This window comes from Podarcis gaigeae, assembly GCF_964106915.1.
Source record: "Podarcis gaigeae genome assembly, chromosome: 11".
Lineage (NCBI taxonomy): Eukaryota > Metazoa > Chordata > Lepidosauria > Squamata > Lacertidae > Podarcis > Podarcis gaigeae.
In genome coordinates, this window is record NC_139687.1 from 38,814,444 (window position 1) to 38,828,229 (window position 13,786).

Below are 13,786 nucleotides of genomic sequence, written 5' to 3' on the forward strand. Positions count from 1 at the left end.
CACAAATCCAGTTGTGAGCACCCATTTGTCAATCAGGAAAGTTGACACTGTCAGCTCTAAGGAGGTTACACTAGGTCAGGGTTGATCTGATAAGGCTGCAACTTGTAGGCAGAAACTAGATGTAGCCTCAAACTTTGTATGTAGAATCTATTCATTCACATTTTCTATTCTAACGGGTGATCATCATAGAGAGCTTAGTCGGTAGAGCAAAAAACTCTTAATCTCAGCTTTGTGGGTTCAAGTCCCACGTCAGGTGAAAGATTCCTGCATTGCAGGGGGTGGGCTAGATGACCCTTGTGGTCCCTTCCAACTCTATAATTCCATGATTCAATGTGTGCATGGCAGTCTGATTCCACACGTGGATCAGCTTAGGTAGACATTAATGTGTACTCTATGTGTACTAAAGGCAACGTTACCCCTTCTATGCCCACTCAATACTGCAACACTGCAAACTCTGGAACGAGCACTTTGGAAAGTGCTACACAATATCCATTCCACACTTGTAAATAATTAAACTCTCAGCGTGGCAGCACCTACATTCTGGAACTCACTGCCCACTGACCTTCACTGTGTTGTTTTCAATGCCTGCTTCAAAAAAAGCTGTTTAGGCAAGCCTGCCTATATATGTAAGGTTTACGTGTGTGTGTTTGTGTGTAATGCACACCCCCCCCTCTCTATCTCTCCATATATATATGCATTCCTGTACCCGTGAAAATCTACGAAAGCAAATATATATATATATATATACACACATATATATATGGCAGCATGTTTCTATCTTCTGACTTCTACTGATAACTTTATACATTATGTTCTATGCAAATCACTTGGACACTGACAATAAAGTAGTATACAGTTTTTAAAAAATAAAAATAAAGTGTGCAATTGTGAAAAATAGCCACTAACTAGATTAAAACTGAACTAAAGTACACATTTTAAATTTGAGAGCAGATACCTATACAAAAATGTATTTTAATAAATTGATTAGCGGTTTGTTCACTTTTTCAAATAAGTCTTCTGTTAATGACTAAATACTTCATTGCGCCTATTAAAGATTCACTACATGCAAATATTGCTTTGACTTAACCTGCTTTAATTGCCTATTCAGCTATACTTTGCTGGCATGCAGAACTATATAAATTTACTGTTTTTCTTTTGTCTCCCAATGACTTACTGAAGAGTACAAACAGGCATTCATCTGAATTACCAAAGGAGGTAAATCTTACTTGCTATTATTTATTAATTTTAGATAATATAAAAATTAGCACATAATTGTAAGAACACTAAAAAAGAAAACTTTTATACAGTATAGATATACAGAACATATATAAACATAGCTCCCTGAAAAAAGTCAAATTAGGAGAAGTTTCCACATCACTAATGAAATGTAATACACACACACCACTAAACAGGCTTTGAACCAATCAGATAAAGGTGAAAATTCAAAGGCCTGTCAGATAATTTACTATCATATAAGCTTGACCTGCCAAGAGCAATAATTGCAACAAATCTTTTCAAATTGTATTACTAAAATTAATGTAATTTATGACACATCACTAGCCTAAGCAGAAGTGTGCTATTTAAATAGGGCCTCATCCAATATGGTGACTAAACTAATCTAAAGCTGAAATATTATACACCTTTACCTAAGAGTAAGTCTACTTCTGTGTAGACATTTACAGGACTGCACTGTACAGGATTTTAAGTCCAACCAATATCAAGAACAATAAATAGTTCAAAATACAATAGTTTATGCTCTATGGCTACATGTTAGATATACAATATCTTATAGTTATATGTATCATGCAATGATACCGTCTATCCCTCTTTAGAATATGTTTTGTGGGGAATGTAACACTGCTTTGGAAGTGCTAATTCACTGTAAAATGATTACTCTATTTAGGCTTTTCTGCCACGCATAAGCCATATAAGGAAGTTGAAGTTCACTGCCATCTTTCTGTCCAATCCTTTGAAATGGCCAAGAGTAACCTTTACTGGTGTCTTTAAAGATCATGTGTATAGTTTGAAAGTTTCCTAATCTTGATGATTGACGCCAAGAGAAATTTGCCTTTACTCCCATCAAGACAGACCAGCAAAACATAGCATGGACGTTGATTTAAACCATCCACAGTACAAAAATAATGCCTCAGTTATAGTCATCTGACTAATGCACAATTTAGAAAACATGTTCAAAGCAGATTTGTACAAAAACAAATGGCAAGTTGCTTGTGAAGTCATCAAAATTATATAATTCAACAGGTGATACAACACCTTTTGCTTTCCTTACAATGAGAATTGCTTAATCTTGACAATTTTTCAGAAACCTCACTATTTCCATACCTTTTCCCAAAACACCAAGACCAAACTACATTGTTAAAAAAAAAATCAAATGAAACAATTGAATTCCACTATTGGGGGGAAATAAATTTGTCCATAAACCACACATGCAAGTAGACGTTTGCAAATAAAGTTTAAACTCCCTCAGGAGATAGCCATTGACTAAAGGTGCTGAAGCTGTTTTATGACAATACGACAAATATCTCTACTACTCAAACGTTTTTGAACTACACAGGTTATGAAAGAAGAAACACTTGTTAAGTCTCACAAGACATCAGGCCTGTCTGAACTGTGTCCTTACTCGACAGCTAAGGAATGCCTTCTAAAAGAAAAACATCGGCCTTTAAGAAAAGAAAAAGTCTTCAAACTTTAATGGTACATGGGGAAAAGAATATTTGCCGTTTATGCAGACGGAATGCTTGCAGAGAAAGAAAGTTATCGGTCCAGCAAGTCGCTTCTACAGATGACATGTTTTAAGATCACGAATGCATAATCAGGCAGTTTCACTTCAATACCTTCTACTATGGAACAAAGAAACTTCTGTCTGAGAAGCTTTACACACACAAAATCAGCTCTCCTACATTTCTTCTCTGCAACAAAATTTCAAAGTACCGGTAACGATTAGACTTTCTCTCTCTCTCTCTCTCTCTCTCTCTCACACACACACACACACACACACACACACACACAGAGAGAGAGAGAGAGAGAGAGAGAGAGGGAGAGAGAAACTGGAAACCAGCTTCAAAATCCAGAAAGACATTTAAAAAGCTAACGAAAGTAAGAACAGGAGGCAGACCACCATCTCAAAATGAAGTACAATTGCGTCCCCTTTCTCCAACACATAAAAAGGGTTTCATTCCTAATGTTCCCGCACACGCACACTTCCAAAATTATTTCTTTTGAAAACCAACCTCACAATTCGGGCGTGCAGATCTCCATTTGCACCAGGTTCCTCCACTACCCAATGGATGCTTTAAATCCAAATCAAGTTTTCTCAGCAGTCCAGAAAAGAAAAAAAAACGGGGGGTGGGGGTGGAGGATGCAACAGCTTTCGTCGACGTTGTTGGGGTTTTTTTTTCCTTTTCTTTTCCGGGGTTGGGGGTGTCGTGGAGATTTAGCAATGCCAAGCTTGCGGCCCGGCCGGCCGAGGTGAGTTATTCCCCCCCCCCTTCCGTCCCCCGGCCTCCTTCTTCACTTTTCTTCGCAGTTGAGCGAGGGGAGGTCTCTGCGTCGTCGCCTCAGCTTCTGCCCTCTTCCGCCGTGACAAATGCGCGGTTTCAGGTGCCTCGAACGCCGCCCAGTCCCGGCAGAAGAAGACTCACTTCCCGCCCCTTACTGAGGCGGCGGCGGCGGCGGCGGCGGCTGTGTGGGGCTAGGGGACGAGGCGACCGCGGGGGCCGCAATGCCTGCGCCGGAGCCTGGCTGGCCCAGCTCTCCTTTCCAAAGAGGCTCCCGAGCTGCGGACCCGCCTCCGTCGCCGACCCCCCCCCCCTCCACCCTCTTCTCCTTTCTCTGCGTCCCCTCGCTCGCTAGGCCGGGCCCAGGATGCTGTAGCGCCTGCCGCAACCCACCGCCAGGGGCATGTGGTATGAGGGGAGGCGGGGAGGCGAAGCGCAACAAGCCCCCTTCTTCCTCTTCCTCTTCCTCCTGCTCTTCTTCCACTGCGCAGCCTTCTTATCTTCTATTCGTTCTCTTTTCCTTCCTGCCTTCCTCCCTCGCTCCGCTCGCCTTCCTCCCTCGCCCTCGCCGCCACACACACACACACGGCTCCTCCTCTCCACACTTCCCCCTTCCTCTCCCTCCTTCCCGCCCCTCTCGCTTGGCAGGCTCGCTCCTCTGGGCGCCGGCCAGGGACTCGCTGAGGTGTCTCCTTCAGGCTCCCCAGAGATAAGGGCGGCGGCAGGCAGGCAGGCCGGCCGCGGGGAGCGAGGGAGGGACGGAGAGCGGGCGGCAGTTCTATTATTATTACTACTACTACTACTACTAAGCACCGCCGCCCAGGCCAGGGGGAGACACTGCAGCGCCGCCCAGACAGCCAAGCGTGACTGACTAGCGCGCGCGCGCACACACACACACACACACTCGGTCTCGGTCTCGGTCTCTCTCTCTCTCTCTCTCTCTCTCTCTCTCTCTCTTTCGGCCCCAACCGCGCAGCTGCACTAGTTTCCCCTTCAGACTTTTTAGCCTTAGAGCCAGACAACAAGTCTGGAAACTGACGAAGCGAGCAGCAGCAGCGCGACTTAGCCAATCCGGAGAGAGGAGCCTCTAGCAACAGCCAATGACCCTGCTCTGAAGGGCGGCTGTGATAGGGGAAGGAAGAGCAGGTTAGGGTGTGTGAATTTAAAAAAAAAAAAGTGAGATGCACAGAGAGAGAGAGAGAGAGAGAGAGAGAGAGAGATATCAAGCCATCTGGGGAGGGGAGGGGAGGGGAGGGGAGGGGGAGCGGTGTTTAGGAACACTTTTAGGCGCTCTTAGGTTTGGGGAGAGAAAGGAAGTGGCGGGGCTGGGGGACGGGAAGGGAAGGAGGGTAAGAACTGAGAGAGAGAGAGAGCGGTTGTTTGCTTTTAAGGCAACTAAGGGAAAGGCGAGGAGAGGAGAAGGTGGAGGAGGAAGAAAAGCAAGAGGAATACAAGGAAGGGGAACCCAGCAGCGAGAGCAGCTTAGACAAGACTTGACCTAGATTGGCGTGAAACTAACTTGGCATCTTCCAACCTTCTCATAGTTGTGTATGTAAACAAAGCAAACACAGTTTTAAAGAGTGCTAGCTAAACTTTCCTGCTCACAATCAATACCTTTTCTTATTTCTTTTAGGCTGCAATCCTAAGCATGTCCATTCAGAATAAGTTCTATTGAATCTATAAGACAGGTGAGGGGTTCGAATTGAAGCCTAACTTGGGTTTCTATAGTAAAGGTGGCTCAGTTCTCAAAAAGGCTTGAAATGATTCTGAAATGAAGGTGTACAATTGCCTGCCTGCATGACTTTTCATAGATGAAAAGCCCATGAAAATCCCATCACAGGTTCACCCACTGTGTGAAGGACTTCCATGTCAACGTTGCTAGCCTTGTTCCTGACCACCACTGATGCCCTAAACAGCTACCAGCTGCTCACCATAAGTACGGGCCTACAAACATACAGATGTATCTATGCAGGGTTTGTGCAAGTGTCAAGGAATCCTGGGCAGATTAGAATTGACCCTTGCATGGACGTCTACTACACACATGTATCTGTACATGTGAAGGGACTAAAGTTAACCCCCATACTAGGAATAGCCAGATCTGTTTGATTTTTCTTCTATATTCTCAAAACTTGTATGACTGGCTGTCCTGCTCTTTGTTCTCCCGATTTTCTACTTAACTGTTTCCAGTCTGGTTTTTGCCCTTTCTGCTACATGGAAATGTCTCAAAATAAGATTAATAATTATCTTCTGTTGGTATCAATAAACCTTCTCAGTCTTCATTCTTGACTTGTCAACTCTCTTTCAGTGATGAATGAAAGCATATTGGACCCTTTCTAATGCTGAAGGTGCCGTATCCGCAGTTGCTAGTGGCGCAGCCGGTGGGTATATCTCACACTGTTTTATGTATTCTGTGAACACTGGGGCAATGTCATAAGAAGATTTCTGTCAGATCAAAGGCCCATCTAGTCCATCCTGTTTTGCATAGAGCTCAACCAGATGCCTGTGAGATGAGCTCTCTATTGAGGAAAACAACCATCAATCAGCTGAATATGGTATATGTGACTACATGGGATTGAATAGGTTTACAAAATGATAGGCACTTTGAAGCCTGTCAGGGCTGACTGTTGCTTGGTGAGGTCATTAATTGGTGTACCACTCCCTCTGCTTGGGTATCAATGTTCATACTGCACTGTCTCCAGTGTATGTCTCTTCTGAGGCCTTTATGTAGCCTGAGGTAAAACCTGGGATCCCTTTTTTTGCTAAGCCTGCTGGAGTTCTTGATGCATATGGCTTTGAGGGCATGTCATGAACTCACCCATGAAGGAAAGTCTCCTGTCTATGATGGTCATAGTCTTGGGGTTCATGTCCCACTGATTCTCTCTTTCCATCCACATTTATTGTTGCCGCTCTGATACTTGGAAGGTAAGCTTCACTTTGGCAGGGAATATTACCAAACCAACATTTCCTGTTTCTTAGTACCTTGCTCCTTCCCGTTGGGCAAGCAGGCAGGTCATGCTGATCCTTTATTTGTTACTATCCTTTCTTCCTTCTGCATGTGGCTCCCACCCTTGTCCCTTGCAAAAAAGTTGTTCCCCTCCAATAGACACAAACATGTAGCATTATGAACATGGTTTGTGAGGGTGGGACAACCCAGTCAGATGAGTAATAATAATAACAATAATAATAATGTTCTTCAGCAAAATTCAAACCTTTTTTCTGCGTAGCTCTGGGTTCCACATGCACTAGGCTACAGAGATGACTGTGTTGTACTTGGAATTACATTCTGTTCATTCCCTGCCTCATCCTTGCTTCTCCACTAGCAAAAATATTGTTTGCAGGCTACAGCACTTTCCTGTTATTATGCTGCTTGGTCTGTTTGGGTTGTCAGCTTCTTAGGCTTAGAGTCTGGCACAATACAGTGGTACCTTGGTTCTCGAACTTATTCTGTTCCAGGAGTACATTTGACTCCTGAAACCATTCAAAAACCAAAGTACGGCTTCCTGCACTCAAGTGGAAGCCCCATCGGACATTTGGCTTCCGAAAAATGTTCGCAAACCAGAACACTTACTTCTGGGTTTGCGGCATTCAGGAGCCTATTTGTTTGGGAGCCAAGCTGTTTGAGTACCAAGGTACCACTGTATCGTGATGTTTGGGCACCAGCAGAGTTGCCAGGGACACCATGATACTATTGGCTGGTGTTGCTACATCATTTCTTTTTCAATAGTGATAACGTATTTTTTATACTTTGATGTTGGGAGTACATGGGAGTGTAACTCCCTTACACTCCCTTACATTGGCATAAGCCTGGCACAGTGGCTGCTGACAACAGTTAACATGTAGGATCAGAGAACTGAAAAGTTGCTCCCTTTTCATAGTTGCTCAGAAAAAGTCTGCTAAACTCTTTCTAAACTTTAAAGCACATTCCCTCTTATCGCCACAGTTCTATTGCATCATCATCACAAATGAGTCCTATATTAGCTTTTGGATTAATTCTGCTCTAATGAAATCTAGGTTTACATACATGACACTTCCTCTTTCATTACCCACAAAAACTATGCATTGCCTTTCCTGGTCAGAACCCAGAAAGGGCATAGCCCTATAAAAATGTGGCTATGCTGGAATTCCATCTCTCTTAAAGCAATTCTATGTAGCATCATCACAGTTGTGTAAAAGACAGCAAAAAAACGAAAACAAAATACTTTGCCTTTCCCAGTCTTTATAAAGAGGAAGACTCTTTATAATATAAACCACTTTGAACTATTAAATTTCATTTTCTAAACAATCTGCCATTAACTTATCATAATTGTTTCTTTCAAAATTCTCCAAAGAATTGCAACATCAGCAGTACAAAGTGGAAAGTCTAATAGAAACCAGTTTTGATCAACAGAGGTATGATTCAGAACTATAACTTTCATGGTCACATTGAACTTCAACGGAAGTTGAGCATACACGTAACTTAAAATGACAACCAGTTCAAAATAACAGGTGTGGTCATCAAGTGCTGAGGGAGGGAGGGGGAAATACTAGGAAGGAAGCTCATTCTCTGCTCTACTCAGGCTGCAATCTTTTGCACGCTTGCTAGCAAACGTGCCTTACTGAACACAGTGGAACTTGCTTCTGAGCAAACATGCCTATGATCTGTTTGATTTTTAAATATCTGGCTCATCTTATAAAATATTTCAAGGTGGCTAACATATAATTAAAATCAGCAACACAACAATTAATCAACCAGTACAAAATGTTTAAGTAAAAACAGGAGAAATGAAGAGAAAGCAGCAGAAAACAAAAATAATTGATACCCATACAGAAAGGGACAACAAACCCAGAATAAAAAATCAAGACTCAGTTTAGCTCAAAGCCTATTCAGATTAACTCAGATTTAGCCTGGTGTCCCCATACAAAGCCAGTTCAGATGTAACAATCTTGGCTTAACAAAATCATGGCTTATTATGATTAAGACTAACCATTGTGCTCCTTATAAACTGCCACTTTGTTTTGCATGCCAGATTTAGGATTTGCTTGTTTAAACCATAGTTTCCCATTACATTCAAACTCAGAAATGATGGTTTAATCTTGGCATGCTAGCCTATGAAACCAAGTATAAGGCCTATTGAATATTGCATAGGATTGGGCTGCAACAAATCTAATTACAGTGGTACCTTGGGTTACAAACGCTTCAGGTTACAGACTCTTCAGGTTACAGACTCCGCTAACCCAGAAATGGTACTCAGGTTAAGAACTTTGCTTCAGGATGAGAACAGAAATCATGTGGCGGCAGCAGGAGGCCCCATTAGCTAAAGTGGTGCTTCAGGTTAAGAACAGTTTCAGGTTAAGAACAGACCTCCGGAACAAATTAAGTTTTTAACCAGAGGTACCACTATATTAGGAAAGCAAAGGAATGCCAGTTCAGGAAGCTAGAACTGCAGATTATGATAATGGGTGAATAGGTTTACGAAGGATGTTTGCTGCCATATTAAAAACATTTCTGAAGGATGCAGTTAACCAAAAAGAAGAAAATTAATTTAGTTATTAAGGTAAATCGAAAGGAAGAAAATTGGTTATGCTTGTGGTTGACTTAGCTGGAATGACACAAAGAGAAGAGAAGAGAAGCTGCAGAGCATGGTAAATATAATTAATTCTGTTTTTTAGAGTTATGACCTAATATACATATCAGAATGTATTTGTAAAAAATATGTAACCTCTTGTTTAAACTGAGATAGACAGAGAATGATCAGAGTGAGCACAATCTAAATTTTGGGAAGCAAAATAATATATGATGGGAGATCCATAACAAAAAATTAAAAGCAGAATAGGGTTAGCAGACTGGTTATTTTCTTAAGAAATAGTACGTGCTAGACAGGAAAAATAATATTAGCATTGAAAAATAAATTAATAAAGTTTTTGTATTCAACCTGACAATGACTAGAAAGTTGTAGCTTCTGCAATCTATAAACTGTTGCAACTGGAAACTTTGGAAGCAATTACACAAGAGTTGGAAGCAGCTTGGAAAAACAATCTCTGAATAAACATAGAAGAAAAAATGTTCTTTTGGTGGCACTGGACTGGATGAATTCACATCATATTAATTATGCCGTATTCCCACTATTTTAGAGAGGCTGTGGTGAACTCAGGTCTTTCATTCACATGTGGCGGGCGCAAATTCCTGTGCAATGGTTTTAGAATCTGGAATTTGTCAGAATTTCCCAAATAATGGGCCAGCACATTTATGTAGTGGCATTTCCCTTATTGATAATTGGGAAACATGTTTATAAGGAACAAGTAATATTCATGTTAACAGCTATTTGCATGGAAATTGTGAGTCATTGGAAGTACAGTGGTACACACACACTCCTCTCTCACACACACACTCCTAGTTAATCAATCTTCCATTCACAAACACTCTCATTCTTTCATTCATACACAAAAACTTCAGTTCTCTCACACCCGCTCCCCTCTAGCTGCCACTCCCCTCTAAAAAATAAAATAAAATCCACCTACATGGTAATTAAAGAGATATTCCAGATACTCTCCACCAACCCCATCACCATGAATCTTGAGTTATACAGTGGTACCTTGGGTTAAGTACTTAATTCGTTCCGGAGGTCCGTTCTTAACCTGAAACTGTTCTTAACCTGAAGCACCACTTTAGCTAATGGGGCCTCCTGCTGCTGCCGCGCCGGTGGAGCACGATTTCTGTTCTCATCCTGAAGCAAAGTTCTTAACCTGAAGCACTATTTCTGGGTTAGCGGAGTCTGTAACCTGAAGTGTATGTAACCTGAAGCGTATGTAATCCGAGGGAGGGAGGGAGAGAAAATGGAGGGATGGAGTGACAGAGACCAAGACAGTGGGGTGGTTCTCGGCCCATCTTCCTCCAGTGTGTAGTCCCCACCAGATTAAACTTTGAAGGGAAGAGGAGTCCCAGTCACGGGTTAGGCGGTCATATGAACTAGGTCATTGACTGCTGCTGTATGAGTGTAGAGTGAAGCAGATACCAGAACAAGCCAACAATCTATGTTAGAGCTGAGACCCAGTGTTCTGTGCAACTAATAATAGGCTTGGGGTGTGGGGGGGGGGGAATACTATACACTTTGCAGAGCAATTATTTTTCTTTTTATATGTGTATAAAACACTTCATTAAAAACACAGTGGGCTTTGTGCCACAATGATATTGAAGCATTTAACGGCCTTCAATAGATAGATTGAAAAAGAAAGGTGCACTGAAAGGCATTCTGCAAAAAGTCTACAGTATTTGCTTAGACATTTTTACCAAGCTACTTCCACAATAATCTGAATAGTGAATTTATGAAGTCTTGTGTTCATGCTTATGAAGGTGCCCTTTGAATTCCAATTAATCCTGACAATACACAGAAGAAAAATGATCACCCAGGGAAGTCTTTGAAGGATTTAGGATTTTACACCCCAAACCTTCTGTTCCATATTAGTAATTCATTTACACTGTTACAACATGAATTGGGAATGTGACATATGGCTGATTAAATATCTCATGAAATAAAAAAAACCCCAAACCCCACAATAACATGCATATATTAAATCATGGTTTATTAATTGTACTGCCTGGTTTTGCAAAAATTGATGATACAAAATGATACAAAAATTGATAAATTTATTCCCAAGAAGTATATTCAAGAGTAGAGTCTGATATTTTTTCAGAGCTACCAGATCAACAGATTTGGCAGCAACAGCGCTGATTTCCACATGCTGCTGGCCTTATGTTCCTTAATCTGGTTCTGGAGGGACCACTTCAAAGGATTAAGGTAGTTTGATTTTCATGCCTCTTTAATCTTTGGGTTCTCTGCCAGAACTGCTAGCAAATGTGCCAGTAGAGATGGTGAACTAAGCTCAGCACATTCACAAGGCCAGAGAAAAGACATGTGATTGATTGATTGATTGGTTTATTACGGCCATTGGCCCATATCTAAAAACAATACATCAAAATTTATCCATAAACAATACAATTTAAACAGTTCCAAGTTAAAACACCCCTATAAAACCAATTTTACTTCAATTTAGTAAACTATACACAATAAGCTCCCTCTATGTCAACCGCAATTCAAATACCTCAGATTTTGGGGGATATGCGTCTTAGTTCTGGCACTTATTGATGGTTCTTAAGTTTGGCTAAGCTGTCAGAGTCATACAGTGATCCATTTCTCCTCTTATGAAATAAGACATTAATCAGGTATCTAGCGACTGCAAGGGATCTACTTGAGTCTTCGTCGTTTAATAAGTATATTATTTGGGCTTCCTGAGGTCTGTCAGCTATTCTCGATAAATATGGGGCCAAAAACTTGGACCGTGAAGCCGAATGTATAGGACAACAGAAGATTATATGATATAATGATTCTGTAGATCCACTTTTACAGTCACAGAGGAGTGAGATCTGTCCGTTGGAGAGTCTGTTACCCAACACATTTGATGGGAAAACATTGAATCTAGCCTTTATAAAGGCGTACCTGTGCATCACCACAGATAAGGTAGTTAAATAAGATGGAAGCTTTGTTGGTGGTGTTAAGCCAAGGTTTATCGGCGAACAGGTGCCACCACCTGTCGCAATATTAAATTGTAAATCCATCTCCTCTAATTTGTGAGTTATAATTCTCTTGGCAGAAATTAAATCCAATTTTAGTAGTTCAGATGGAGATAGTCCTAAGGACACAAGTTTCCCATGTATTATTTTTGCCCAAGGGCTAGGGAAGTCGTCTCTCCAGAGACACTGTATCAAGTGGAGATTTGGAAGTTTATGCCATAATGCCAACCAGTAACAGAGGATGCATTTCCATAATGTGGTTTCTAGAGATGTAACATTTAGTTCGAGACGTATAGCAGTATTGCCTACACACCTGGGTAATTTTAGCAACCTTCTTAGCAGCTGGTTTTGGATTACCTCCAATTGGGTTAGATTAACAAAGGACCCCCATATTGGAATTGCATATGCTATTGTTGCAATCACCTTTGCCTTGAAAACTTTTAACACTGATGGAATATGGAAAGCCCCATCTGAAAAGAAAAAACGCAGTAGCGCAAAGGAAAGGGCTTTTGCTCTATTTAATACATATGCCAGATGGACCTTCCAGCCCATGTTGTGTTGGAGAAGGACTCCCAAGTATTGAAATTTAAAGACTTGGTCAATGGCTTTTCTGTCTATTCTCCAATTATAGGTTTTTCGACTCTTGGTGAAAATTAGAACTTTGGACTTGGCATGATTAATTGTAAGAAAATTTGATTTGCAGTAAGCATCAAAAATTTTCAGTGCCCTCCTAAGGCCTACTCTTGAGAAAGATAGGATCACTGCGTCGTCTGCGTAGAGTAGAAGGGGGCAACGATATTGGGCAAGGCGGGGGGCATGGATCGTTTCTTGAGAATCTATCAGAGGCGCCCTCATATCACTTATAAATAGATTAAAAAGGGTCGGAGCAAGGATACATCCTTGACGGACACCTCTATTGATGGTTACTGAATTTGAGAGGTCGCCGGCCGGAGTGATTCTCACCCTTGCGGCTGATCCGTCATGCAATTTAGTTATTAGCCACAAAAGTCTTTTGTCTATTCCCCATTGTGCTAATTTTCCCCAAAGTAATCCCCTGGGGATGCTGTCAAAAGCGGCCTTTAAATCAATAAAGGCTGCACAAAGTTGGCCTCTATTTGGGGCGGAATATTTCCGGGCAAGGTGGTATAAAACTAAGACATGGTCAACCGCAGACTGATTCGGTCTAAAACCAGCCTGTTCAGGCCCAATCAGGTTGTTCTCTTCGGCCCACTTAGTAAGCTTAGTTAACAAGAACCGTGCATATATTTTCCCAATTATTGACAATAAACTGATATTCCTGTAATTTCCCGGGTCATCTGTCGAGCCCTTTTTATGAATTGGAATAATAATCGCATCCTTCCATATTCTTGGAACCTTCCCACTGTTGTTTACGGCATCAAAAGTAACGGCCAGGATAGGTCGGGACCGGGGGCTTTTCCAACTTTGAGATTGGAAATGAGTCCGTGGATTTCCTCCGGGTCAGTGGGTGGCCAAAGAGGGAGCTGCTCATAGAATCCATCGATTTTATTTATATTAAGGTCTGGTAAGGCAAAATAGTTCCTTAGAAATGATTCCCAAACTGGGGCAGGAATAACGGTTAGTGGGTAACTTTTAGATTTTCTGTTAACCAACAGCCAGAATTTTCGGGAATTACGGGTATTTGAGGCAGCTATAAGTGCATGCCAGCGGTTCAGTTGCCATTCCTGTTTGGCCTTTTTTTGCA

At 41.7% G+C, this 13,786-nt stretch overlaps 1 protein-coding gene and 1 long non-coding RNA gene across 9 annotated transcripts in view; one reads left to right on the forward strand and one right to left on the reverse strand.

Moving 5' to 3' along the window:
* ERBIN (erbb2 interacting protein) overlaps positions 1-4,539 on the reverse strand; it is an 85,435-nt gene extending 80,896 nt beyond the window's left edge. For all 7 annotated transcript variants that reach the window (XM_083703415.1, XM_083703414.1, XM_083703413.1 and 4 more), the window contains exon 1: positions 3,249-4,539. The gene's annotated coding sequence lies outside the window, so the exon portion shown is untranslated. The remainder of the gene's footprint in view (positions 1-3,248) is intronic.
* A 50-nt stretch (positions 4,540-4,589) lies between these two features.
* The window catches only part of LOC310827545, a 44,619-nt gene continuing 35,422 nt past the window's right edge, over positions 4,590-13,786 (forward strand). For both annotated transcript variants that reach the window (XR_014556387.1, XR_014556388.1), the window contains exons 1-3: positions 4,590-4,661; positions 5,149-5,203; positions 5,821-5,893. This is a non-coding gene — a long non-coding RNA (uncharacterized lncRNA). The remainder of the gene's footprint in view (positions 4,662-5,148; positions 5,204-5,820; positions 5,894-13,786) is intronic.